Source organism: Anopheles funestus, unplaced genomic scaffold (assembly GCF_943734845.2).
Source record: "Anopheles funestus unplaced genomic scaffold, idAnoFuneDA-416_04 scaffold_65_ctg1, whole genome shotgun sequence".
Lineage (NCBI taxonomy): Eukaryota > Metazoa > Arthropoda > Insecta > Diptera > Culicidae > Anopheles > Anopheles funestus.
This window is the reverse complement of record NW_026045319.1, coordinates 139943-163765: the sequence shown is the minus strand read 5'-3', so window position 1 is coordinate 163765 and position 23823 is coordinate 139943. Positions and strand designations below refer to the sequence as shown.

At 47.8% G+C, this 23823-nt stretch overlaps 1 long non-coding RNA gene across 1 annotated transcript in view; it reads left to right on the top strand.

Moving 5' to 3' along the window:
* The first annotated feature begins 1412 nt into the window (after positions 1–1412).
* The window catches only part of LOC125774363 (uncharacterized), a 52716-nt gene continuing 30305 nt past the window's right edge, over positions 1413–23823 (top strand). The window contains exons 1-3 of the long non-coding RNA XR_007420847.1: positions 1413–1448; positions 12638–12861; positions 22664–22733. This is a non-coding gene — a long non-coding RNA (uncharacterized LOC125774363). The remainder of the gene's footprint in view (positions 1449–12637; positions 12862–22663; positions 22734–23823) is intronic.

Genomic DNA, 23823 nt, shown 5'->3' with positions numbered 1-23823 from the left:
TGTGTCTTGGCTAATGTGTCTTGGCTAAGGTGTCTTGGCTAAGGTGTCTTGGCTAAGGTGTCTTGGCTAATGTGTCTTGGCTAAGGTGTCTTGGCTAAGGTGTCTTGGCTAATGTGTCTTGGCTAAGGTGTCTTGGCTAAGGTGTCTTGGCTAAGGTGTCTTGGCTAAGGTGTCTTGGCTAATGTGTCTTGGCTAAGGTGTCTTGGCTAATGTGTCTTGGCTAAGGTGTCTTGGCTAATGTGTCTTGGCTAAGGTGTCTTGGCTAAGGTGTCTTGGCTAATGTGTATTGGCTAAGGTGTCTTGGCTAAGGTGTCTTGGCTAAGGTGTCTTGACTAAGGTGTCTTGGCTAAGGTGTCTTGGCTAAGGTGTCTTGGCTAAGGTGTCTTGACTAAGGTGTCTTGGCTAAGGTGTCTTGGCTAATGTGTCTTGGCTAAGGTGTCTTGGCTAAGGTGTCTTGGCTAAGGTGTCTTGGCTAAGGTGTCTTGGCTAAGGTGTCTTGGCTAAGGTGTCTTGGCTAATGTGTCTTGGCTAAGGTGTCTTGGCTAATGTGTCTTGGCTAAGGTGTCTTGGCTAAGGTGTCTTGGCTAAGGTGTCTTGGCTTAGGTGTCTTGGCTAATGTGTCTTGGCTAATGTGTCTTGGCTAAGGTGTCCTTGGCTAAGGTGTCTTGGCTAAGGTGTCCTTGGCTAAGGTGTCTTGGCTAATGTGTCTTGGCTAAGGTGTCTTGGCTAAGGTGTCCTTGGCTAAGGTGTCTTGGCTAAGGTGGTCTTGGGCTAATGTGTCTTGGCTAAGGTGTCTTGGCTAATGTGTCTTGACTAAGGTGTCTTGGCTAAGGTGTCTTGGCTAAGGTGTCTTGGCTAATGTGTCTTGGCTAAGGTGTCTTGGCTAATGTGTCTTGGCTAAGGTGTCTTGGCTAAGGTGTCTTGGCTAAGGTGTCTTGGCTAAGGTGTCTTGGCTAATGTGTCTTGGCTAAGGTGTCTTGGCTAATGTGTCTTGACTAAGGTGTCTTGGCTAAGGTGTCTTGGCTAAGGTGTCTTGGCTAATGTGTCTTGGCTAAGGTGTCTTGGCTAATGTGTCTTGGCTAAGGTGTCTTGGCTAAGGTGTCTTGGCTAAGGTGTCTTGGCTAAGGTGTCTTGGCTAAGGTGTCTTGACTAAGGTGTCTTGGCTAAGGTGTCTTGGCTAATGTGTCTTGGCTAAGGTGTCTTGGCTAAGGTGTCTTGGCTAATGTGTATTGGCTAAGGTGTCTTGGCTAAGGTGTCTTGGCTAAGGTGTCTTGACTAAGGTGTCTTGGCTAAGGTGTCTTGGCTAAGGTGTCTTGGCTAAGGTGTCTTGGCTAAGGTGTCTTGGCTAAGGTGTCTTGGCTAATGTGTCTTGGCTAAGGTGTCTTGGCTAAGGTGTCTTGGCTAAGGTGTCTTGGCTAAGGTGTCTTGGCTAAAGTGTCTTGGCTAAGGTGTCTTGGCTAATGTGTCTTGGCTAAGGTGTCTTGGCTAAGGTGTCTTGGCTAAGGTGTCTTGGCTTAGGTGTCTTGGCTAATGTGTCTTGGCTAATGTGTCTTGGCTAATGTGTCTCGGCTAAGGTGTCTTGGCTAAGGTGTCTTGGCTAAGGTGTCTTGGCTAAGGTGTCTTGGCTAAGGTGTCTTGGCTAAGGTGTCTTGGCTAATGTGTCTTGGCTAAGGTGTCTTGGCTAATGTGTCTTGACTAAGGTGTCTTGGCTAAGGTGTCTTGGCTAATGTGTCTTGACTAAGGTGTCTTGGCTAAGGTGTCTTGGCTAAGGTGTCTTGGCTAATGTGTCTTGGCTAAGGTGTCTTGGCTAATGTGTCTTGGCTAAGGTGTCTTGGCTAAGGTGTCTTGGCTAAGGTGTCTTGGCTAAGGTGTCTTGGCTAAGGTGTCTTGACTAAGGTGTCTTGGCTAAGGTGTCTTGGCTAAGGTGTCTTGGCTAAGGTGTCTTGGCTAAGGTGTCTTGGCTAATGTGTCTTGGCTAATGTGTCTTGGCTAAGGTGTCTTGGCTAATGTGTCTTGGCTAAGGTGTCTTGGCTAAGGTGTCTTGGCTAATGTGTCTTGGCTAAGGTGTCTTGGCTAAGGTGTCTTGGCTAAGGTGTCTTGGCTAATGTGTCTCGGCTAAGGTGTCTTGGCTAAGGTGTCTTGGCTAAGGTGTCTTGGCTAAGGTGTCTTGGCTAATGTGTCTTGGCTAAGGTGTCTTGGCTAAGGTGTCTTGGCTAATGTGTCTTGGCTAATGTGTCTTGGCTAAGGTGTCTTGGCTAAGGTGTCTTGGCTAAGGTGTCTTGGCTAAGGTGTCTTGGCTAAGGTGTCTTGGCTAATGTGTCTTGGCTAATGTGTCTTGGCTAAGGTGTCTTGGCTAAGGTGTCTTGGCTAATGTGTCTTGGCTAAGGTGTCTTGGCTAATGTGTCTTGGCTAAGGTGTCTTGGCTAAGGTGTCTTGGCTAAGGTGTCTTGGCTAAGGTGTCTTGGCTAAGGTGTCTTGACTAAGGTGTCTTGGCTAAGGTGTCTTGGCTAAGGTGTCTTGGCTAAGGTGTCTTGGCTAAGGTGTCTTGGCTAATGTGTCTTGGCTAAGGTGTCTTGGCTAAGGTGTCTTGGCTAATGTGTCTTGGCTAAGGTGTCTTGGCTAAGGTGTCTTGGCTAAGGTGTCTTGGCTAAGGTGTCTTGGCTAAGGTGTCTTGGCTAAGGTGTCTTGGCTAAGGTGTCTTGGCTAAGGTGTCTTGGCTAAGGTGTCTTGGCTAAGGTGTCTTGGCTAAGGTGTCTTGGCTAAGGTGTCTTGGCTAAGGTGTCTTGGCTAAGGTGTCTTGGCTAATGTGTCTTGGCTAAGGTGTCTTGGCTAAGGTGTCTTGGCTAATGTGTCTTGGCTAAGGTGTCTTGGCTAAGGTGTCTTGGCTAAGGTGTCTTGGCTAAGGTGTCTTGGCTAAGGTGTCTTGGCTAATGTGTCTTGGCTAAGGTGTCTTGGCTAAGGTGTCTTGGCTAAGGTGTCTTGGCTAATGTGTCTTGGCTAAGGTGTCTTGGCTAAGGTGTCTTGGCTAAGGTGTCTTGGCTAAGGTGTCTTGGCTAAGGTGTCTTGGCTAAGGTGTCTTGGCTAATGTGTCTTGGCTAATGTGTCTTGGCTAAGGTGTCTTGGCTAATGTGTCTTGGCTAAGGTGTCTTGGCTAATGTGTCTTGGCTAAGGTGTCTTGGCTAAGGTGTCTTGGCTAAGGTGTCTTGGCTAAGGTGTCTTGGCTAAGGTGTCTTGGCTAAGGTGTCTTGACTAAGGTGTCTTGGCTAAGGTGTCTTGGCTAAGGTGTCTTGGCTAAGGTGTCTTGGCTAAGGTGTCTTGGCTAATGTGTCTTGGCTAAGGTGTCTTGGCTAAGGTGTCTTGGCTCAGGTGTCTTGGCTAAGGTGTCTTGGCTAATGTGTCTTGGCTAAGGTGTCTTGGCTAAGGTGTCTTGGCTAATGTGTCTTGGCTAAGGTGTCTTGGCTAATGTGTCTTGGCTAAGGTGTCTTGGCTAAGGTGTCTTGGCTAAGGTGTCTTGGCTAATGTGTCTTGGCTAATGTGTCTTGGCTAAGGTGTCTTGGCTAAGGTGTCTTGGCTAAGGTGTCTTGGCTAATGTGTCTTGGCTAATGTGTCTTGGCTAATGTGTCTTGGCTAAGGTGTCTTGGCTAAGGTGTCTTGGCTAAGATGTCTTGGCTAAGGTGTCTTGGCTAAGGTGTCTTGGCTAAGGTGTCTTGGCTAATGTGTCTTGGCTAAGGTGTCTTGGCTAAGGTGTCTTGGCTAAGATGTCTTGGCTAAGGTGTCTTGGCTAATGTGTCTTGGCTAAGGTGTCTTGGCTAAGGTGTCTTGGCTAAGGTGTCTTGGCTAAGGTGTCTTGGCTAAGGTGTCTTGACTAAGGTGTCTTGACTAAGGTGTCTTGGCTAAGGTGTCTTGGCTAAGGTGTCTTGGCTAAGGTGTCTTGGCTAAGGTGTCTTGGCTAAGGTGTCTTGGCTAATGTGTCTTGGCTAAGGTGTCTTGGCTAATGTGTCTTGGCTAAGGTGTCTTGGCTAAGGTGTCCTGGCTAAGGTGTTTTGGCTAAGGTGTCTTGGCTAATGTGTCTTGGCTAAGGTGTCTTGGCTAAGGTGTCTTGGCTAAGGTGTCTTGGCTAAGGTGTCTTGGCTAAGGTGTCTTGGCTAAGGTGTCTTGGCTAAGGTGTCTTGGCTAAGGTGTCTTGGCTAATGTGTCTTGGCTAATGTGTCTTGGCTAAGGTGTCTTGGCTAAGGTGTCTTGGCTAAGGTGTCTTGGCTAATGTGTCTTGGCTAATGTGTCTTGGCTAAGGTGTCTTGGCTAAGGTGTCTTGGCTAATGTGTCTTGGCTAAGGTGTCTTGGCTAATGTGTCTCGGCTAAGGTGTCTTGGCTAAGGTGTCTTGGCTAATGTGTCTTGGCTAAGGTGTCTTGGCTAATGTGTCTTGGCTAAGGTGTCTTGGCTAAGGTGTCTTGGCTAAGGTGTCTTGGCTAAGGTGTCTTGGCTAAGGTGTCTTGGCTAATGTGTCTTGGCTAAGGTGTCTTGGCTAAGGTGTCTTGGCTAAGGTGTCTTGGCTAATGTGTCTTGGCTAAGGTGTCTTGGCTAAGGTGTCTTGGCTAATGTGTCTTGGCTAAGGTGTCTTGGCTAAGGTGTCTTGGCTAATGTGTCTTGGCTAATGTGTCTTGGCTAAGGTGTCTTGGCTAAGGTGTCTTGGCTCAGGTGTCTTGGCTAAGGTGTCTTGGCTAATGTGTCTTGGCTAAGGTGTCTTGGCTAAGGTGTCTTGGCTAATGTGTCTTGGCTAAGGTGTCTTGACTAAGGTGTCTTGGCTAAGGTGTCTTGGCTAAGGTGTCTTGGCTAAGGTGTCTTGGCTAAGGTGTCTTGGCTAATGTGTCTTGGCTAAGGTGTCTTGGCTAATGTGTCTTGGCTAAGGTGTCTTGGCTAATGTGTCTTGGCTAAGGTGTCTTGGCTAATGTGTCTTGGCTAAGGTGTCTTGGCTAAGGTGTCTTGGCTAAGGTGTCTTGGCTAATGTGTCTTGGCTAATGTGTCTTGGCTAAGGTGTATTGGCTAAGGTGTCTTGGCTAAGGTGTCTTGGCTAATGTGTCTTTGCTAAGGTGTCTTGGCTAATGTGTCTTGGCTAAGGTGTCTTGGTCTAAGGTGTCTTGGCTAAGGTGTCTTGGCTAAGGTGTCTTGGCTAATGTGTCTTGGCTAAGGTGTCTTAGCTAATGTGTCTTGGCTAAGGTGTCTTGGCTAAGGTGTCTTGACTAAGGTGTCTTGGCTAAGGTGTCTTGACTAAGGTGTCTTGGCTAAGGTGTCTTGGCTAAGGTGTCTTGGCTAAGGTGTCTTGGCTAATGTGTCTTGGCTAAGGTGTCTTGGCTAAGGTGTCTTGGCTAAGGTGTCTTGGCTAATGTGTCTTGGCTAAGGTGTCTTGGCTAAGGTGTCTTGGCTAATGTGTCTTGGCTAAGGTGTCTTGGCTAAGGTGTCTTGGCTAATGTGTCTTGGCTAATGTGTCTTGGCTAAGGTGTCTTGGCTAAGGTGTCTTGGCTCAGGTGTCTTGGCTAAGGTGTCTTGGCTAATGTGTCTTGGCTAAGGTGTCTTGGCTAAGGTGTCTTGGCTAAGGTGTCTTGGCTAAGGTGTCTTGGCTAATGTGTCTTGGCTAAGGTGTCTTGACTAAGGTGTCTTGGCTAAGGTGTCTTGGCTAAGGTGTCTTGGCTAAGGTGTCTTGGCTAAGGTGTCTTGGCTAAGGTGTCTTGGCTAATGTGTCTTGGCTAAGGTGTCTTGGCTAATGTGTCCTGGCTAAGGTGTCTTGGCTAAGGTGTCCTGGCTAAGGTGTCTTGGCTAAGGTGTCTTGGCTAAGGTGTCTTGGCTAATGTGTCTTGGCTAATGTGTCTTGGCTAAGGTGTCTTGGCTAAGGTGTCTTGGCTCAGGTGTCTTGGCTAAGGTGTCTTGGCTAATGTGTCTTGGCTAAGGTGTCTTGGCTAAGGTGTCTTGGCTAAGGTGTCTTGGCTAAGGTGTCTTGGCTAATGTGTCTTGGCTAAGGTGTCTTGGCTAAGGTGTCTTGGCTAAGGTGTCTTGGCTAATGTGTCTTGGCTAAGGTGTCTTGGCTAAGGTGTCTTGGCTAATGTGTCTTGGCTAAGGTGTCTTGGCTAAGGTGTCTTGGCTAATGTGTCTTGGCTAATGTGTCTTGGCTAAGGTGTCTTGGCTAAGGTGTCTTGGCTCAGGTGTCTTGGCTAAGGTGTCTTGGCTAATGTGTCTTGGCTAAGGTGTCTTGGCTAAGGTGTCTTGGCTAAGGTGTCTTGGCTAAGGTGTCTTGGCTAATGTGTCTTGGCTAAGGTGTCTTGACTAAGGTGTCTTGGCTAAGGTGTCTTGGCTAAGGTGTCTTGGCTAAGGTGTCTTGGCTAAGGTGTCTTGGCTAAGGTGTCTTGGCTAATGTGTCTTGGCTAAGGTGTCTTGGCTAAGGTGTCTTGGCTAAGGTGTCTTGGCTAATGTGTCTTGGCTAAGGTGTCTTGGCTAAGGTGTCTTGGCTAATGTGTCTTGGCTAAGGTGTCTTGGCTAAGGTGTCTTGGCTAATGTGTCTTGGCTAATGTGTCTTGGCTAAGGTGTCTTGGCTAAGGTGTCTTGGCTCAGGTGTCTTGGCTAAGGTGTCTTGGCTAATGTGTCTTGGCTAAGGTGTCTTGGCTAAGGTGTCTTGGCTAAGGTGTCTTGGCTAAGGTGTCTTGGCTAATGTGTCTTGGCTAAGGTGTCTTGACTAAGGTGTCTTGGCTAAGGTGTCTTGGCTAAGGTGTCTTGGCTAAGGTGTCTTGGCTAAGGTGTCTTGGCTAATGTGTCTTGGCTAAGGTGTCTTGGCTAATGTGTCCTGGCTAAGGTGTCTTGGCTAAGGTGTCCTGGCTAAGGTGTCTTGGCTAAGGTGTCTTGGCTAATGTGTCTTGGCTAAGGTGTCTTGGCTAAGGTGTCTCGGCTAAGGTGTCTTGGCTAAGGTGTCTTGGCTAAGGTGTCTTGGCTAAGGTGTCTTGGCTAATGTGTCTTGGCTAAGGTGTCTTGGCTAAGGTGTCTTGGCTAAGGTGTCTTGGCTAAGGTGTCTTGGCTAATGTGTCTTGGCTAAGGTGTCTTGACTAAGGTGTCTTGGCTAAGGTGTCTTGGCTAAGGTGTCTTGGCTAAGGTGTCTTGGCTAATGTGTCTTGGCTAAGGTGTCTTGGCTAAGGTGTCTTGGCTAAGGTGTCTTGGCTAATGTGTCTTGGCTAAGGTGTCTTGGCTAAGGTGTCTTGGCTAATGTGTCTTGGCTAAGGTGTCTTGGCTAAGGTGTCTTGGCTAATGTGTCTTGGCTAATGTGTCTTGGCTAAGGTGTCTTGGCTAAGGTGTCTTGGCTAAGGTGTCTTGGCTAATGTGTCTTGGCTAAGGTGTCTTGGCTAAGGTGTCTTGGCTAATGTGTCTTGGCTAAGGTGTCTTGGCTAAGGTGTCTTGGCTAAGGTGTCTTGGCTAAGGTGTCTTGGCTAATGTGTCTTGGCTAAGGTGTCTTGGCTAATGTGTCTTGGCTAAGGTGTCTTGGCTAATGTGTCTTGGCTAAGGTGTCTTGGCTAAGGTGTCTTGGCTAATGTGTATTGGCTAAGGTGTCTTGGCTAAGGTGTCTTGGCTAAGGTGTCTTGACTAAGGTGTCTTGGCTAAGGTGTCTTGGCTAAGGTGTCTTGGCTAAGGTGTCTTGACTAAGGTGTCTTGGCTAAGGTGTCTTGGCTAATGTGTCTTGGCTAAGGTGTCTTGGCTAAGGTGTCTTGGCTAAGGTGTCTTGGCTAAGGTGTCTTGGCTAAGGTGTCTTGGCTAAGGTGTCTTGGCTAATGTGTCTTGGCTAAGGTGTCTTGGCTAATGTGTCTTGGCTAATGTGTCTTGGCTAAGGTGTCTTGGCTAAGGTGTCTTGGCTTAGGTGTCTTGGCTAATGTGTCTTGGCTAATGTGTCTTGGCTAAGGTGTCTTGGCTAAGGTGTCTTGGCTAAGGTGTCTTGGCTAAGGTGTCTTGGCTAAGGTGTCTTGGCTAATGTGTCTTGGCTAAGGTGTCTTGGCTAAGGTGTCTTGGCTAAGGTGTCTTGGCTAAGGTGTCTTGGCTAATGTGTCTTGGCTAAGGTGTCTTGGCTAATGTGTCTTGACTAAGGTGTCTTGGCTAAGGTGTCTTGGCTAAGGTGTCTTGGCTAATGTGTCTTGGCTAAGGTGTCTTGGCTAATGTGTCTTGGCTAAGGTGTCTTGGCTAAGGTGTCTTGGCTAAGGTGTCTTGGCTAAGGTGTCTTGGCTAATGTGTCTTGGCTAAGGTGTCTTGGCTAATGTGTCTTGACTAAGGTGTCTTGGCTAAGGTGTCTTGGCTAAGGTGTCTTGGCTAATGTGTCTTGGCTAAGGTGTCTTGGCTAATGTGTCTTGGCTAAGGTGTCTTGGCTAAGGTGTCTTGGCTAAGGTGTCTTGGCTAAGGTGTCTTGGCTAAGGTGTCTTGACTAAGGTGTCTTGGCTAAGGTGTCTTGGCTAATGTGTCTTGGCTAAGGTGTCTTGGCTAAGGTGTCTTGGCTAATGTGTATTGGCTAAGGTGTCTTGGCTAAGGTGTCTTGGCTAAGGTGTCTTGGCTAAGGTGTCTTGGCTAAGGTGTCTTGGCTAAGGTGTCTTGGCTAAGGTGTCTTGGCTAAGGTGTCTTGGCTAAGGTGTCTTGGCTAATGTGTCTTGGCTAAGGTGTCTTGGCTAATGTGTCTTGGCTAAGGTGTCTTGGCTAAGGTGTCTTGGCTAAGGTGTCTTGGCTAAGGTGTCTTGGCTAATGTGTCTTGGCTAAGGTGTCTTGGCTAATGTGTCTTGGCTAAGGTGTCTTGGCTAAGGTGTCTTGGCTAAGGTGTCTTGGCTTAGGTGTCTTGGCTAATGTGTCTTGGCTAATGTGTCTTGGCTAAGGTGTCTTGGCTAAGGTGTCTTGGCTAAGGTGTCTTGGCTAATGTGTCTTGGCTAAGGTGTCTTGGCTAAGGTGTCTTGGCTCAGGTGTCTTGGCTAAGGTGTCTTGGCTAATGTGTCTTGGCTAAGGTGTCTTGGCTAAGGTGTCTTGGCTAATGTGTCTTGGCTAAGGTGTCTTGGCTAATGTGTCTTGGCTAAGGTGTCTTGGCTAAGGTGTCTTGGCTAAGGTGTCTTGGCTAATGTGTCTTGGCTAATGTGTCTTGGCTAAGGTGTCTTGGCTAAGGTGTCTTGGCTAAGGTGTCTTGGCTAATGTGTCTTGGCTAATGTGTCTTGGCTAATGTGTCTTGGCTAATGTGTCTTGGCTAAGGTGTCTTGGCTAAGGTGTCTTGGCTAAGATGTCTTGGCTAAGGTGTCTTGGCTAAGGTGTCTTGGCTAAGGTGTCTTGGCTAATGTGTCTTGGCTAAGGTGTCTTGGCTAAGGTGTCTTGGCTAAGATGTCTTGGCTAAGGTGTCTTGGCTAATGTGTCTTGGCTAAGGTGTCTTGGCTAAGGTGTCTTGGCTAAGGTGTCTTGGCTAAGGTGTCTTGACTAAGGTGTCTTGACTAAGGTGTCTTGGCTAAGGTGTCTTGGCTAAGGTGTCTTGGCTAAGGTGTCTTGGCTAAGGTGTCTTGGCTAAGGTGTCTTGGCTAATGTGTCTTGGCTAAGGTGTCTTGGCTAATGTGTCTTGGCTAAGGTGTCTTGGCTAAGGTGTCCTGGCTAAGGTGTTTTGGCTAAGGTGTCTTGGCTAATGTGTCTTGGCTAAGGTGTCTTGGCTAATGTGTCTTGGCTAAGGTGTCTTGGCTAAGGTGTCTTGGCTAAGGTGTCTTGGCTAAGGTGTCTTGGCTAAGGTGTCTTGGCTAATGTGTCTTGGCTAATGTGTCTTGGCTAAGGTGTCTTGGCTAAGGTGTCTTGGCTAATGTGTCTTGGCTAAGGTGTCTTGGCTAATGTGTCTCGGCTAAGGTGTCTTGGCTAAGGTGTCTTGGCTAAGGTGTCTTGGCTAATGTGTCTTGGCTAAGGTGTCTTGGCTAAGGTGTCTTGGCTAAGGTGTCTTGGCTAAGGTGTCTTGGCTAAGGTGTCTTGGCTAAGGTGTCTTGGCTAAGGTGTCTTGGCTAATGTGTCTTGACTAAGGTGTCTTGGCTAAGGTGTCTTGGCTAATGTGTCTTGGCTAATGTGTCTTGGCTAAGGTGTCTTGGCTAAGGTGTCTTGGCTAATGTGTCTTGGCTAAGGTGTCTTGGCTAAGGTGTCTTGGCTAAGGTGTCTTGGCTAAGGTGTCTTGGCTAAGGTGTCTTGGCTAAGGTGTCTTGACTAAGGTGTCTTGGCTAAGGTGTCTTGGCTAAGGTGTCTTGGCTAAGGTGTCTTGGCTAAGGTGTCTTGGCTAATGTGTCTTGGCTAAGGTGTCTTGGCTAAGGTGTCTTGGCTAAGGTGTCTTGGCTAATGTGTCTTGGCTAAGGTGTCTTGGCTAAGGTGTCTTGGCTAATGTGTCTTGGCTAAGGTGTCTTGGCTAAGGTGTCTTGGCTAATGTGTCTTGGCTAATGTGTCTTGGCTAAGGTGTCTTGGCTAAGGTGTCTTGGCTCAGGTGTCTTGGCTAAGGTGTCTTGGCTAATGTGTCTTGGCTAAGGTGTCTTGGCTAAGGTGTCTTGGCTAAGGTGTCTTGGCTAAGGTGTCTTGGCTAATGTGTCTTGGCTAAGGTGTCTTGACTAAGGTGTCTTGGCTAAGGTGTCTTGGCTAAGGTGTCTTGGCTAAGGTGTCTTGGCTAAGGTGTCTTGGCTAATGTGTCTTGGCTAAGGTGTCTTGGCTAATGTGTCCTGGCTAAGGTGTCTTGGCTAAGGTGTCCTGGCTAAGGTGTCTTGGCTAAGGTGTCTTGGCTAATGTGTCTTCGCTAAGGTGTCTTGGCTAATGTGTCTTGGCTAAGGTGTCTTGGCTAAGGTGTCTTGGCTAAGGTGTCTTGGCTAAGGTGTCTTGGCTAATGTGTCTTGGCTAATGTGTCTTGGCTAAGGTGTCTTGGCTAAGGTGTCTTGGCTAATGTGTCTTGGCTAAGGTGTCTTGGCTAATGTGTCTCGGCTAAGGTGTCTTGGCTAAGGTGTCTTGGCTAAGGTGTCTTGGCTAAGGTGTCTTGGCTAATGTGTCTTGGCTAAGGTGTCTTGGCTAAGGTGTCTTGGCTAAGGTGTCTTGGCTAAGGTGTCTTGGCTAAGGTGTCTTGGCTAATGTGTCTTGACTAAGGTGTCTTGGCTAAGGTGTCTTGGCTAATGTGTCTTGGCTAATGTGTCTTGGCTAAGGTGTCTTGGCTAAGGTGTCTTGGCTAATGTGTCTTGGCTAAGGTGTCTTGGCTAATGTGTCTCGGCTAAGGTGTCTTGGCTAAGGTGTCTTGGCTAAGGTGTCTTGGCTAAGGTGTCTTGGCTAATGTGTCTTGGCTAAGGTGTCTTGGCTAAGGTGTCTTGGCTAATGTGTCTTGGCTAAGGTGTCTTGGCTAATGTGTCTCGGCTAAGGTGTCTTGGCTAAGGTGTCTTGGCTAAGGTGTCTTGGCTAAGGTGTCTTGGCTAATGTGTCTTGGCTAAGGTGTCTTGGCTAAGGTGTCTTGGCTAAGGTGTCTTGGCTAATGTGTCTTGGCTAAGGTGTCTTGGCTAATGTGTCTTGGCTAAGGTGTCTTGGCTAAGGTGTCTTGGCTAAGGTGTCTTGGCTAAGGTGTCTTGGCTAAGGTGTCTTGGCTAAGGTGTCTTGGCTAAGGTGTCTTGGCTAAGGTGTCTTGGCTAATGTGTCTTTTCTAAGGTGTCTTGGCTAAGGTGTCTTGGCTAAGGTGTCTTGGCTAAGGTGTCTTGGCTAATGTGTCTTGGCTAAGGTGTCTTGGCTAATGTGTCTTGGCTAAGGTGTCTTGGCTAATGTGTCTTGGCTAAGGTGTCTTGGCTAATGTGTCTTGGCTAAGGTGTCTTGGCTAAGGTGTCTTGGCTAAGGTGTCTTGGCTAATGTGTCTTGGCTAATGTGTCTTGGCTAAGGTGTATTGGCTAAGGTGTCTTGGCTAAGGTGTCTTGGCTAATGTGTCTTTGCTAAGGTGTCTTGGCTAATGTGTCTTGGCTAAGGTGTCTTGGTCTAAGGTGTCTTGGCTAAGGTGTCTTGGCTAAGGTGTCTTGGCTAATGTGTCTTGGCTAAGGTGTCTTAGCTAATGTGTCTTGGCTAAGGTGTCTTGGCTAAGGTGTCTTGGCTAAGGAGTCTTGGCTAATGTGTCTTGGCTAAGGTGTCTTGGCTAAGGTGTCTTGGCTAATGTGTCTTGGCTAATGTGTCTTGGCTAAGGTGTCTTGGCTTAGGTGTCTTGGCTAAGGTGTCTTGGCTAAGGTGTCTTGGCTAATGTGTCTTGGCTAGAGTGTCTTGGCTAAGGTGTCTTGGCTAAGGAGTCTTGGCTAATGTGTCTTGGCTAAGTTGTCTTGGCTAATGTGTCTTGGCTAATGTGTCTTGGCTAAGGTGTCTTGGCTAAGGTGTCTTGGCTAAGGTGTCGTGGCTAAGGTGTCTTGGCTAATGTGTCTTGGCTAAGGTGTCTTGGCTAAGGTGTCTTGGCTAATGTGTCTTGGCTAATGTGTCTTGGCTAAGGTGTCTTGGCTTAGGTGTCTTGGCTAAGGTGTCTTGGCTAAGGTGTCTTGGCTAATGTGTCTTGGCTAGAGTGTCTTGGCTAAGGTGTCTTGGCTAAGGAGTCTTGGCTAAGGTGTCTTGGCTAAGGTGTCTTTGGCTAAGGTGTCTTGGCTAATGTGTCTTGGCTAATGTGTCTTGGCTAAGGTGTCTTGGCTAATGTGTCTTGGGTAAGGTGTCTTGGCTAAGGTGTCTTGGCTAAGGTGTCTTAGCTAATGTGTCTTGGGTAAGGTGTCTTGGCTAAGGTGTCTTGGCTAATGTGTCTTGGCTAATGTGTCTTGGCTAATGTGTCTTGGCTAAGGTGTCTTGGCTAAGGTGTCTTGGCTAAGGTGTCTTGGCTAATGTGTCTTGGCTAAGGTGTCTTGGCTAAGGTGTCTTGGCTAATGTGTCTTGGCTAAGGTGTCTTGGCTAAGGTGTCTTGGCTAAGGTGTCTTAGCTAATGTGTCTTGGCTAAGGTGTCTTGGCTAATGTGTCTTGGCTAAGGTGTCTTAGCTAATGTGTCTTGGCTAAGGTGTCTTAGCTAATGTGTCTTGGCTAAGGTGTCTTGGCTAAGGTGTCTTGGCTAAGGTGTCTTGGCTTAGGTGTCTTGGCTAAGGTGTCTTGGCTAAGGTGTCTTGGCTAATGTGTCTTGGCTAGAGTGTCTTGGCTAAGGTGTCTTGGCTAAGGAGTCTTGGCTAAGGTGTCTTGGCTAAGGTGTCTTTGGCTAAGGTGTCTTGGCTAATGTGTCTTGGCTAATGTGTCTTGGCTAAGGTGTCTTGGCTAAGGTGTCTTGGCTAAGGTGTCTTGGCTAAGGAGTCTTGGCTAAGGTGTCTTGGCTAAGGTGTCTTTGGCTAAGGTGTCTTGGCTAATGTGTCTTGGCTAATGTGTCTTGGCTAAGGTGTCTTGGCTAAGGTGTCTTGGCTAAGGTGTCTTGGCTAATGTGTCTTGGCTAAGGTGTCTTGGCTAAGGTGTCTTGGCTAATGTGTCTTGGCTAAGGTGTCTTGGCTAAGGTGTCTTGGCTAAGGTGTCTTAGCTAATGTGTCTTGGCTAAGGTGTCTTGGCTAATGTGTCTTGGCTAAGGTGTCTTAGCTAATGTGTCTTGGCTAAGGTGTCTTAGCTAATGTGTCTTGGCTAAGGTGTCTTGGCTAAGGTGTCTTGGCTAATGTGTCTTGGCTAAGGTGTCTTGGCTAATGTGTCTTGGCTTATGTGTCTTGGCTAAGGTGTCTTGGCTAAGGTGTCTTGGCTAAGGTGTCTTGGCTAAGGTGTCTTGGCTAAGGTGTCGTGGCTAATGTGTCTTGGCTAATGTGTCTTGGCTAAGGTGTCTTGGCTAAGGTGTCTTGGCTAATGTGTCTTGGCTAAGGTGTCTTGGCTAAGGTGTCTTGGCTAAGGTGTCTTGGCTAAGGTGTCTTGGCTAATGTGTCTTGGCTAAGGTGTCTTGGCTAAGGTGTCTTGGCTAAGGTGTCTTGGCTAAGGTGTCTTGGCTAATGTGTCTTTTCTAAGGTGTCTTGGCTAAGGTGTCTTGGCTAAGGTGTCTTGGCTAATGTGTCTTGGCTAATGTGTCTTGGCTAAGGTGTCTTGGCTAATGTGTCTTGGCTAAGGTGTCTTGGCTAAGGTGTCTTGGCTAATGTGTCTTGGCTAAGGTGTCTTGGCTAAGGTGTCTTGGCTAAGGTGTTCTGGCTAAGGTGTCTTGGCTAAGGTGTCTTGGCTAAGGTGTCTTGGCTAAGGTGTATTGGCTAAGGTGTCTTGGCTAAGGTGTCTTGGCTAATGTGTCTTGGCTAAGGTGTCTTGGCTAAGGTGTCTTGGCTAATGTGTCTTGGCTAATGTGTCTTGGCTAAGGTGTCTTGGCTTAGGTGTCTTGGCTAAGGTGTCTTGGCTAAGGTGTCTTGGCTAATGTGTCTTGGCTAAGGTGTCTTGGCTAAGGTGTCTTGGCTAAGGTGTCTTGGCTAAGGTGTCTTGGCTAAGGTGTCTTGGCTAAGGTGTCTTGGCTAAGGTGTCTTGGCTAATGTGTCTTGGCTCAGGTGTCTTGGCTCAGGTGTCTTGGCTAAGGCGTCTTGTCTAAGGTGTCTTGGCTAAGGTGTCTTGGCTAAGGTGTCTTGGCTAATGTGTCTTGGCTAATGTGTCTTGGCTAAGGTGTCTTGGCTAATGTGTCTTGGCTAATGTGTCTTGGCTAAGGTGTCTTGGCTAAGGTGTCTTGGCTAATGTGTCTTGGCTCAGGTGTCTTGGCTAAGGTGTCTTGGCTAATGTGTCTTGGCTAAGGTGTCTTGGCTAATGTGTCTTGGCTAAGGTGTCTTGGCTAAGGTGTCTTGGCTAATGTGTCTTGGCTAATGTGTCTTGGCTAATGTGTCTTGGCTAAGGTGTCTTGGCTAAGGTGTCTTGGCTAATGTGTCTTGGCTAAGGTGTCTTGGCTAATGTGTCTTGGCTAATGTGTCTCGGCTAATGTGTCTCGGCTAAGGTGTCTTGGCTAATGTGTCTTGGCTAAGGTGTCTCGGCTAATGTGTCTTGGCTAAAGTGTCTTGGCTAAGGTGTCTCGGCTAAGGTGTCTTGGCTAAGGTGTCTTGGCTAATGTGTCTTGGCTAATGTGTCTTGGCTAAGGTGTCTTGGCTAAGGTGTCTTGGCTTATGTGTCTTGGCTAATGTGTCTTGGCTAAGGTGTCTTGGCTAATGTGTCTTGGCTAATGTGTCTTGGCTAAGGTGTCTTGGTTAAGGTGTCTTGGCTAAGGTGTCTCGGCTAAAGTGTCTTGGCTAAGGTGTCTTAGCTAATGTGTATCGGCTAATGTGTCTTGGCTAAGGTGTCTTGGCTAATGTGTCTTGGCTAAGGTGTCTTGGCTAAGGTGTCTTGGCTAAGGTGTTTTGGCTAATGTGTCTCGGCTAAGGTGTCTTGGCTAAGGTGTCTTGGCTAAGGTGTCTTGGCTAATGTGTCTTGGCTAATGTGTCTTGGCTAATGTGTCTTGGCTAAGGTGTCTTGGCTAAGGTGTATTGGCTAAGGTGTCTTGGCTAAGGTGTCTTGGCTAAGGTGTCTTGGCTAAGGTGTCTTGGCTAAGGTGTCTTGGCTAATGTGTCTTGGCTAAGGTGTCTTGGCTAATGTGTCTTGGCTAAGGTGTCTTGGCTAAGGTGTCTTGGCTAAGGTGTCTTGGCTAAGGTGTCTTGGCTAATGTGTCTTGGCTAAGGTGTCTTGGCTAATGTGTCTCGGCTAAAGTGTCTTGGCTAAAGTGTCTTGGCTAAGGTGTCTTGGCTAAGGTGTCTTGGCTAAGGTGTCTTGGCTAATGTGTCTTGGCTAAGGTGTCTTGGCTAAGGTGTCTTGGCTAAAGTGTCTTGGCTAAGGTGTCTTGGCTAATGTGTCTTGGCTAAGGTGTCTTGGCTAATGTGTCTTGGCTAAGGTGTCTTGGCTAATGTGTCTTGGCTAAGGTGTCTTGGCTAAGGTGTCTTGGCTAAGGTGTCTTGGCTAATGTGTCTTGGCGAAGGTGTCTTGGCTAATGTGTTTCGGCTAAAGTGTCTTGGCTAAGGTGTCTTGGCTAAGGTGTCTTGGCTAAGGTGTCTTGGCTAAGGTGTCTTGGCTAATGTGTCTCGGCTAAGGTGTCTTGGCTAAAGCGTCTTGGCTAATGTGTCTCGGCTAAGGTGTCTTGGCTAATGTGTCTTGGCTAATGTGTCTTGGCTCAGGTGTCTTGGCTAAGGTGTCTTGGCTAATGTGTCTTGGCTAAGGTGTCTTGGCTAAGGTGTCTTGGCTAAGGTGTCTTGGCTAAGGTGTCTTGGCTAAGGTGTCTTGGCTAATGTGTCTTGGCTAAGGTGTCTTGGCTAAGGTGTCTAGGCTAAGGTGTCTTGGCTAAGGTGTCTTGGCTAATGTGTCTTGGCTAAGGTGTCTTGGCTAAGGTGTCTTGGCTAAGGTGTCTTGGCTAATGTGTCTTGGCTAAGGTGTCTTGGCTAATGTGTCTTGGCTAAGGTGTCTTGGCTAAGGTGTCTTGGCTAAGGTGTCTTGGCTAAGGTGTCTTGGCTAAGGTGTCTTGGCTAAGGTGTCTTGGCTAAGGTGTCTTGGCTAATGTGTCTTGGCTAAGGTGTCTTGGCTAAGGTGTCTTGGCTAATGTGTCTTGGCTAAGGTGTCTTGGCTAAGGTGTATTGGCTAATATATCTTGGCTAAGGCGTCTTGTCTAAGGTGTCTTGGCTAAGGTGTCTTGGCTAAGGTGTCTTGGCTAATGTGTCTTGGCTAATGTGTCTTGGCTAAGGTGTCTTGGCTAATGTGTCTTGGCTAATGTGTCTTGGCTAAGGTGTCTTGGCTAAGGTGTCTTGGCTAATGTGTCTTGGCTCTGGTGTCTTGGCTAAGGTGTCTTGGCTAAGGTGTATTGGCTAAGGTGTCTTGGCTAAGGTGTCTTGGCTAAGGTGTCTCGGCTAATGTGTCTTGGCTAAGGTGTCTTGGCTAAGGTGTCTTGGCTAAGGTGTCTTGGCTAAGGTGTCTTGGCTAATGTGTCTTGGCTAAGGTGTCTTGGCTAAGGTGTCTTGGCTAAGGTGTCTTGGCTAAGGTGTCTTGGCTAAGGTGTCTTGGCTAATGTGTCTTGGCTAAGGTGTCTTGGCTAAGGTGTCTTGGCTAAGGTGTCTTGGCTAAGGTGTCTTGGCTAAGGTGTCTTGGCTAAGGTGTCTTGGCTAATGTGTCTTGGCTAAGGTGTCTTGGCTAAGGTGTCTTGGCTAAGGTGTCTTGGCTAAGGTGTCTTGGCTAAGGTGTCTTGGCTAATGTGTCTTGGCTAAGGTGTCTTGGCTAATGTGTCTCGGCTAAAGTGTCTTGGCTAAGGTGTCTTGGCTAAGGTGTCTTGGCTAAGGTGTCTTGGCTAATGTGTCTTGGCTAAGGTGTCTTGGCTAAGGTGTCTTGGCTAAAGTGTCTTGGCTAAGGTGTCTTGGCTAATGTGTCTTGGCTAAGGTGTCTTGGCTAATGTGTCTTGGCTAAGGTGTCTTGGCTAAGGTGTCTTGGCTAAGGTGTCTTGGCTAATGTGTCTTGGTGAAGGTGTCTTGGCTAATGTGTTTCGGCTAAAGTGTCTTGGCTAAGGTGTCTTGGCTAAGGTGTCTTGGCTAAGGTGTCTTGGCTAATGTGTCTTGGCTAAGGTGTCTTGGCTAAAGCGTCTTGGCTAATGTGTCTCGGCTAAGGTGTCTTGGCTAAGGTGTCTTGGCTAAGGTGTCTTGGCTAAGGTGTCTTGGCTAAGGTGTCTTGGCTAATGTGTCTTTTCTAAGGTGTCTTGGCTAAGGTGTCTTGGCTAAGGTGTCTTGGCTAATGTGTCTCGGCTAAGGTGTCTTGGCTAAGGTGTCTTGGCTAAGGTGTCTTGGCTAAGGTGTCTTGGCTAAGGTGTCTTGGCTAATGTGTCTTGGCTAAGGTGTCTTGGCTAATGTGTCTCGGCTAAAGTGTCTTGGCTAAGGTGTCTTGGCTAAGGTGTCTTGGCTAAGGTGTCTTGGCTAATGTGTCTTGGCTAAGGTGTCTTGGCTAAGGTGTCTTGGCTAAAGTGTATTGGCTAATGTGTCTTGGCTAATGTGTCTTGGCTAAGGTGTCTTGGCTAAGGTGTATTGGCTAAGGTGTCTTGGCTAAGGTGTCTTGGCTAAGGTGTCTTGGCTAAGGTGTCTTGGCTAAGGTGTCTTGGCTAATGTGTCTTGGCTAAGGTGTCTTGGCTAATGTGTCTTGGCTAAGGTGTCTTGGCTAAGGTGTCTTGGCTAAGGTGTCTTGGCTAAGGTGTCTTGGCTAATGTGTCTTGGCTAAGGTGTCTTGGCTAATGTGTCTCGGCTAAAGTGTCTTGGCTAAAGTGTCTTGGCTAAGGTGTCTTGGCTAAGGTGTCTTGGCTAAGGTGTCTTGGCTAATGTGTCTTGGCTAAGGTGTCTTGGCTAAGGTGTCTTGGCTAAAGTGTCTTGGCTAAGGTGTCTTGGCTAATGTGTCTTGGCTAAGGTGTCTTGGCTAATGTGTCTTGGCTAAGGTGTCTTGGCTAATGTGTCTTGGCTAAGGTGTCTTGGCTAAGGTGTCTTGGCTAAGGTGTCTTGGCTAATGTGTCTTGGCGAAGGTGTCTTGGCTAATGTGTTTCGGCTAAAGTGTCTTGGCTAAGGTGTCTTGGCTAAGGTGTCTTGGCTAAGGTGTCTTGGCTAATGTGTCTCGGCTAAGGTGTCTTGGCTAAAGCGTCTTGGCTAATGTGTCTCGGCTAAGGTGTCTTGGCTAATGTGTCTTGGCTAATGTGTCTTGGCTCAGGTGTCTTGGCTAAGGTGTCTTGGCTAATGTGTCTTGGCTAAGGTGTCTTGGCTAAGGTGTCTTGGCTAAGGTGTCTTGGCTAAGGTGTCTTGGCTAAGGTGTCTTGGCTAATGTGTCTTGGCTAAGGTGTCTTGGCTAAGGTGTCTAGGCTAAGGTGTCTTGGCTAAGGTGTCTTGGCTAATGTGTCTTGGCTAAGGTGTCTTGGCTAAGGTGTCTTGGCTAAGGTGTCTTGGCTAATGTGTCTTGGCTAAGGTGTCTTGGCTAATGTGTCTTGGCTAAGGTGTCTTGGCTAAGGTGTCTTGGCTAAGGTGTCTTGGCTAAGGTGTCTTGGCTAAGGTGTCTTGGCTAAGGTGTCTTGGCTAAGGTGTCTTGGCTAATGTGTCTTGGCTAAGGTGTCTTGGCTAAGGTGTCTTGGCTAATGTGTCTTGGCTAAGGTGTCTTGGCTAAGGTGTATTGGCTAATATATCTTGGCTAAGGCGTCTTGTCTAAGGTGTCTTGGCTAAGGTGTCTTGGCTAAGGTGTCTTGGCTAATGTGTCTTGGCTAATGTGTCTTGGCTAAGGTGTCTTGGCTAATGTGTCTTGGCTAATGTGTCTTGGCTAAGGTGTCTTGGCTAAGGTGTCTTGGCTAATGTGTCTTGGCTCTGGTGTCTTGGCTAAGGTGTCTTGGCTAAGGTGTATTGGCTAAGGTGTCTTGGCTAAGGTGTCTTGGCTAAGGTGTCTCGGCTAATGTGTCTTGGCTAAGGTGTCTTGGCTAAGGTGTCTTGGCTAAGGTGTCTTGGCTAAGGTGTCTTGGCTAATGTGTCTTGGCTAAGGTGTCTTGGCTAAGGTGTCTTGGCTAAGGTGTCTTGGCTAAGGTGTCTTGGCTAAGGTGTCTTGGCTAAGGTGTCTTGGCTAATGTGTCTTGGCTAAGGTGTCTTGGCTAAGGTGTCTTGGCTAAGGTGTCTTGGCTAAGGTGTCTTGGCTAATGTGTCTTGGCTAAGGTGTCTTGGCTAATGTGTCTTGGCTAAGGTGTCTTGGCTAAGGTGTCTTGGCTAAGGTGTCTTGGCTAAGGTGTCTTGGCTAAGGTGTCTTGGCTAATGTGTCTTGGCTAAGGTGTCTTGGCTAATGTGTCTCGGCTAAAGTGTCTTGGCTAAGGTGTCTTGGCTAAGGTGTCTTGGCTAAGGTGTCTTGGCTAATGTGTCTTGGCTAAGGTGTCTTGGCTAAGGTGTCTTGGCTAAAGTGTCTTGGCTAAGGTGTCTTGGCTAATGTGTCTTGGCTAAGGTGTCTTGGCTAATGTGTCTTGGCTAAGGTGTCTTGGCTAAGGTGTCTTGGCTAAGGTGTCTTGGCTAATGTGTCTTGGTGAAGGTGTCTTGGCTAATGTGTTTCGGCTAAAGTGTCTTGGCTAAGGTGTCTTGGCTAAGGTGTCTTGGCTAAGGTGTCTTGGCTAATGTGTCTCGGCTAAGGTGTCTTGGCTAAAGCGTCTTGGCTAATGTGTCTCGGCTAAGGTGTCTTGGCTAAGGTGTCTTGGCTAAGGTGTCTTGGCTAAGGTGTCTTGGCTAAGGTGTCTTGGCTAATGTGTCTTTTCTAAGGTGTCTTGGCTAAGGTGTCTTGGCTAAGGTGTCTTGGCTAATGTGTCTCGGCTAAGGTGTCTTGGCTAAGGTGTCTTGGCTAATGTGTCTCGGCTAAGGTGTCTTGGCTAATGTGTCTTGGCTAAGGTGTCTTGGCTAATGTGTCTTGGCTAATGTGTCTTGGCTAAGGTGTCTTGGCTAAGGTGTCTTGGCTAAGGTGTCTTGGCTAATGTGTCTTGGCTAAGGTGTCTTGGCTAAGGTGTCTTGGCTAAAGTATCTTGGCTAAGGTGTCTTGGCTAATGTGTCTCGGCTAAGGTGTCTTGGCTAAGGTGTCTTTTCTAATGTGTCTTGGCTAATGTGTCTCGGCTAAGGTGTCTTGGCTAAGGTGTCTTGGCTAATGTGTCTCGGCTAAGGTGTCTTGGCTAATATGTCTTGGCTAAGGTGTCTTGGCTAAGGTGTCTTGGCTAAGGTGTCTTGGCTAAGGTGTCTTGGCTAAGGTGTCTTGGCTAATGTGTCTTGGCTAAGGTGTCTTGGCTAAGGTGTCTTGGCTAATGTGTCTCGGCTAAAGTGTCTTGGCTAAGGTGTCTTGGCTAATGTGTCTTGGCTAAGGTGTCTTGGCTAATGTGTCTTGGCTTAAGTGTCTTGGCTAAGGTGTCTTGGCTAATGTGTTTTATCTAATGTGTCTTGGCTAAAGTGTCTTGGCTAAGGTGTCTTGGCTAAGCTGTCTTGGCTAAGGTGTCTTGGCTAAGGTGTCTTGGCTAATGTGTCTTGGCTAAGGTGTCTTGGCTAATGTGTCTTGGCTAAAGTGTCTTGGCTATGGTGTCTTGGCTAATGTGTCTCGGCTAAGGTGTCTTGGCTAAGGTGTCTTGGCTAATGTGTCTTGGCTAAGGTGTCTTGGCTAATGTGTCTTGGCTAAGGTGTCTTGGCTAATGTGTCTCGGCTAAAGTGTCTTGGCTAAGGTGTCTTGGCTAATGTGTCTTGGCTAAGGTGTCTTGGCTAAGGTGTCTTGGCTAAGGTGTCTTGGCTAAGGTGTCTTGGCTAATGTGTCTTGGCTAATGTGTCTTGGCTAAGGTGTCTTGGCTAAGCTGTCTTGGCTAAGGTGTCTTGGCTAAGGTGTCTTGGCTAATGTGTCTTGGCTAAGGTGTCTTGGCTAATGTGTCTTGGCTAAAGTGTTTTGGCTAAGGTGTCTTGGCTAAGGTGTCTCGGCTAAGGTGTCTTGGCTAAGGTGTCTTGGCTAATGTGTCTTGGCTAAGGTGTCTTGGCTAAGGTGTCTTGGCTAAGGTGTCTTGGCTAATGTGTCTCGGCTAAAGTGTCTTGGCTAAGGTGTCTTGGCTAATGTGTCTTGGCTAAGGTGTCTTGGCTAAGGTGTCTTGGCTAAGGTGTCTTGGCTAAGGTGTCTTGGCTAATGTGTCTTGGCTAAAGTGTCTTGGCTAAGGTGTCTTGGCTAAGCTGTCTTGGCTAAGGTGTCTTGGCTAAGGTGTCTTGGCTAATGTGTCTTGGCTAAGGTGTCTTGGCTAATGTGTCTTGGCTAAAGTGTCTTGGCTTATGTGTCTTGGCTAATGTGTCTCGGCTAAGGTGTCTTGGCTAAGGTGTCTTGGCTAATGTGTCTTGGCTAAGGTGTCTTGGCTAATGTGTCTTGGCTAATGTGTCTCGGCTAAGGTGTCTTGGCTAAGGTGTCTTGGCTAATGTGTCTTGGCTAAGGTGTCTTGGCTAATGTGTCTTGGCTAAGGTGTCTTGGCTAATGTGTCTCGGCTAAGGTGTCTTGGCTAAAGCGTCTTGGCTAATGTGTCTCGGCTAAGGTGTCTTTTCTAAGGTGTCTTGGCTAAGGTGTCTTGGCTAAGGTGTCTTGGCTAAGGTGTCTTGGCTAATGTGTCTTTTCTAAGGTGTCTTGGCTAAGGTGTCTTGGCTAAGGTGTCTTGGCTAATGTGTCTCGGCTAAGGTGTCTTGGCTAAGGTGTCTTGGCTAATGTGTCTCGGCTAAGGTGTCTTGGCTAATGTGTCTCGGCTAAGGTGTCTTGGCTAATGTGTCTTTTCTAATGTGTCTTGGCTAAGGTGTCTTGGCTAAGGTGTCTTGGCTAAGGTGTCTTGGCTAATGTGTCTTGGCTAAGGTGTCTTGGCTAATGTGTCTTGGCTAAAGTATCTTGGCTAAGGTGTCTTGGCTAATGTGTCTCGGCTAAGGTGTCTTGGCTAAGGTGTCTTGGCTAATGTGTCTTGGCTAATGTGTCTCGGCTAAGGTGTCTTGGCTAAGGTGTCTTGGCTAATGTGTCTCGGCTAAGGTGTCTTGGCTAATATGTCTTGGCTAAGGTGTCTTGGCTAAGGTGTCTTGGCTAAGGTGTCTTGGCTAAGGTGTCTTGGCTAAGGTGTCTTGGCTAATGTGTCTTGGCTAGGGTGTCTTGGCTAAGGTGTCTTGGCTAATGTGTCTCGGCAAAAGTGTCTTGGCTAAGGTGTCTTGGCTAATGTGTCTTGGCTAAGGTGTCTTGGCTAATGTGTCTTGGCTAAAGTGTCTTGGCTAAGGTGTCTTGGCTAATGTGTTTTGGCTAATGTGTCTTGGCTAAAGTGTCTTGGCTAAGGTGTCTTGGCTAAGCTGTCTTGGCTAAGGTGTCTTGGCTAAGGTGTCTTGGCTAATGTGTCTTGGCTAAGGTGTCTTGGCTAATGTGTCTTGGCTAAAGTGTCTTGGCTAAGGTGTCTTGGCTAATGTGTCTCGGCTAAGGTGTCTTGGCTAAGGTGTCTTGGCTAATGTGTCTTGGCTAAAGTGTCTTGGCTAATGTGTCTTGGCTAAGGTGTCTTGGCTAATGTGTCTCGGCTAAAGTGTCTTGGCTAAGGTGTCTTGGCTAAAGTGTCTTGGCTAAGGTGTCTTGGCTAAGCTGTCTTGGCTAAGGTGTCTTGGCTAATGTGTCTTGGCTAAGGTGTCTTGGCTAAGGTGTCTTGGCTAATGTGTCTTGGCTAAGGTGTCTTGGCTAAGGTGTCTTGGCTAAGGTGTCTTGGCTAAGGTGTCTTGGCTAAGGTGTCTTGGCTAATGTGTCTTGGCTAAAGTGTCTTGGCTAAGGTGTCTTGGCTAAGGTGTCTTGGCTAATGTGTCTTGGCTAAGGTGTCTTGGCTAATGTGTCTTGGCTAATGTGTCTTGGCTAAAGTGTCTTGGCTAAGGTGTCTTGGCTAAGCTGTCTTGGCTAAGGTGTCTTGGCTAATGTGTCTTGGCTAAGGTGTCTTGGCTAATGTGTCTTGGCTAAGGTGTCTTGGCTAATGTGTCTCGGCTAAAGTGTCTTGGCTAATGTGTCTTGGCTAAGGTGTCTTGGCTAAGGTGTCTTGGCTAAGGTGTCTTGGCTAATGTGTCTTGGCTAAGGTGTCTTGGCTAATGTGTCTTGGCTAAGGTGTCTTGGCTAAGGTGTCTTGGCTAAGGTGTCTTGGCTATGGTGTCTTGGCTAATGTGTCTTGGCTAAGGTGTCTTGGCTAATGTGTCTTGGCTAATGTGTCTTGGCTAAGGTGTCTTGGCTAATGTGTCTTGGCTAATGTGTCTCGGCTAAAGTGTCTTGGCTAAGGTGTCTTGGCTAAGGTGTCTTGGCTA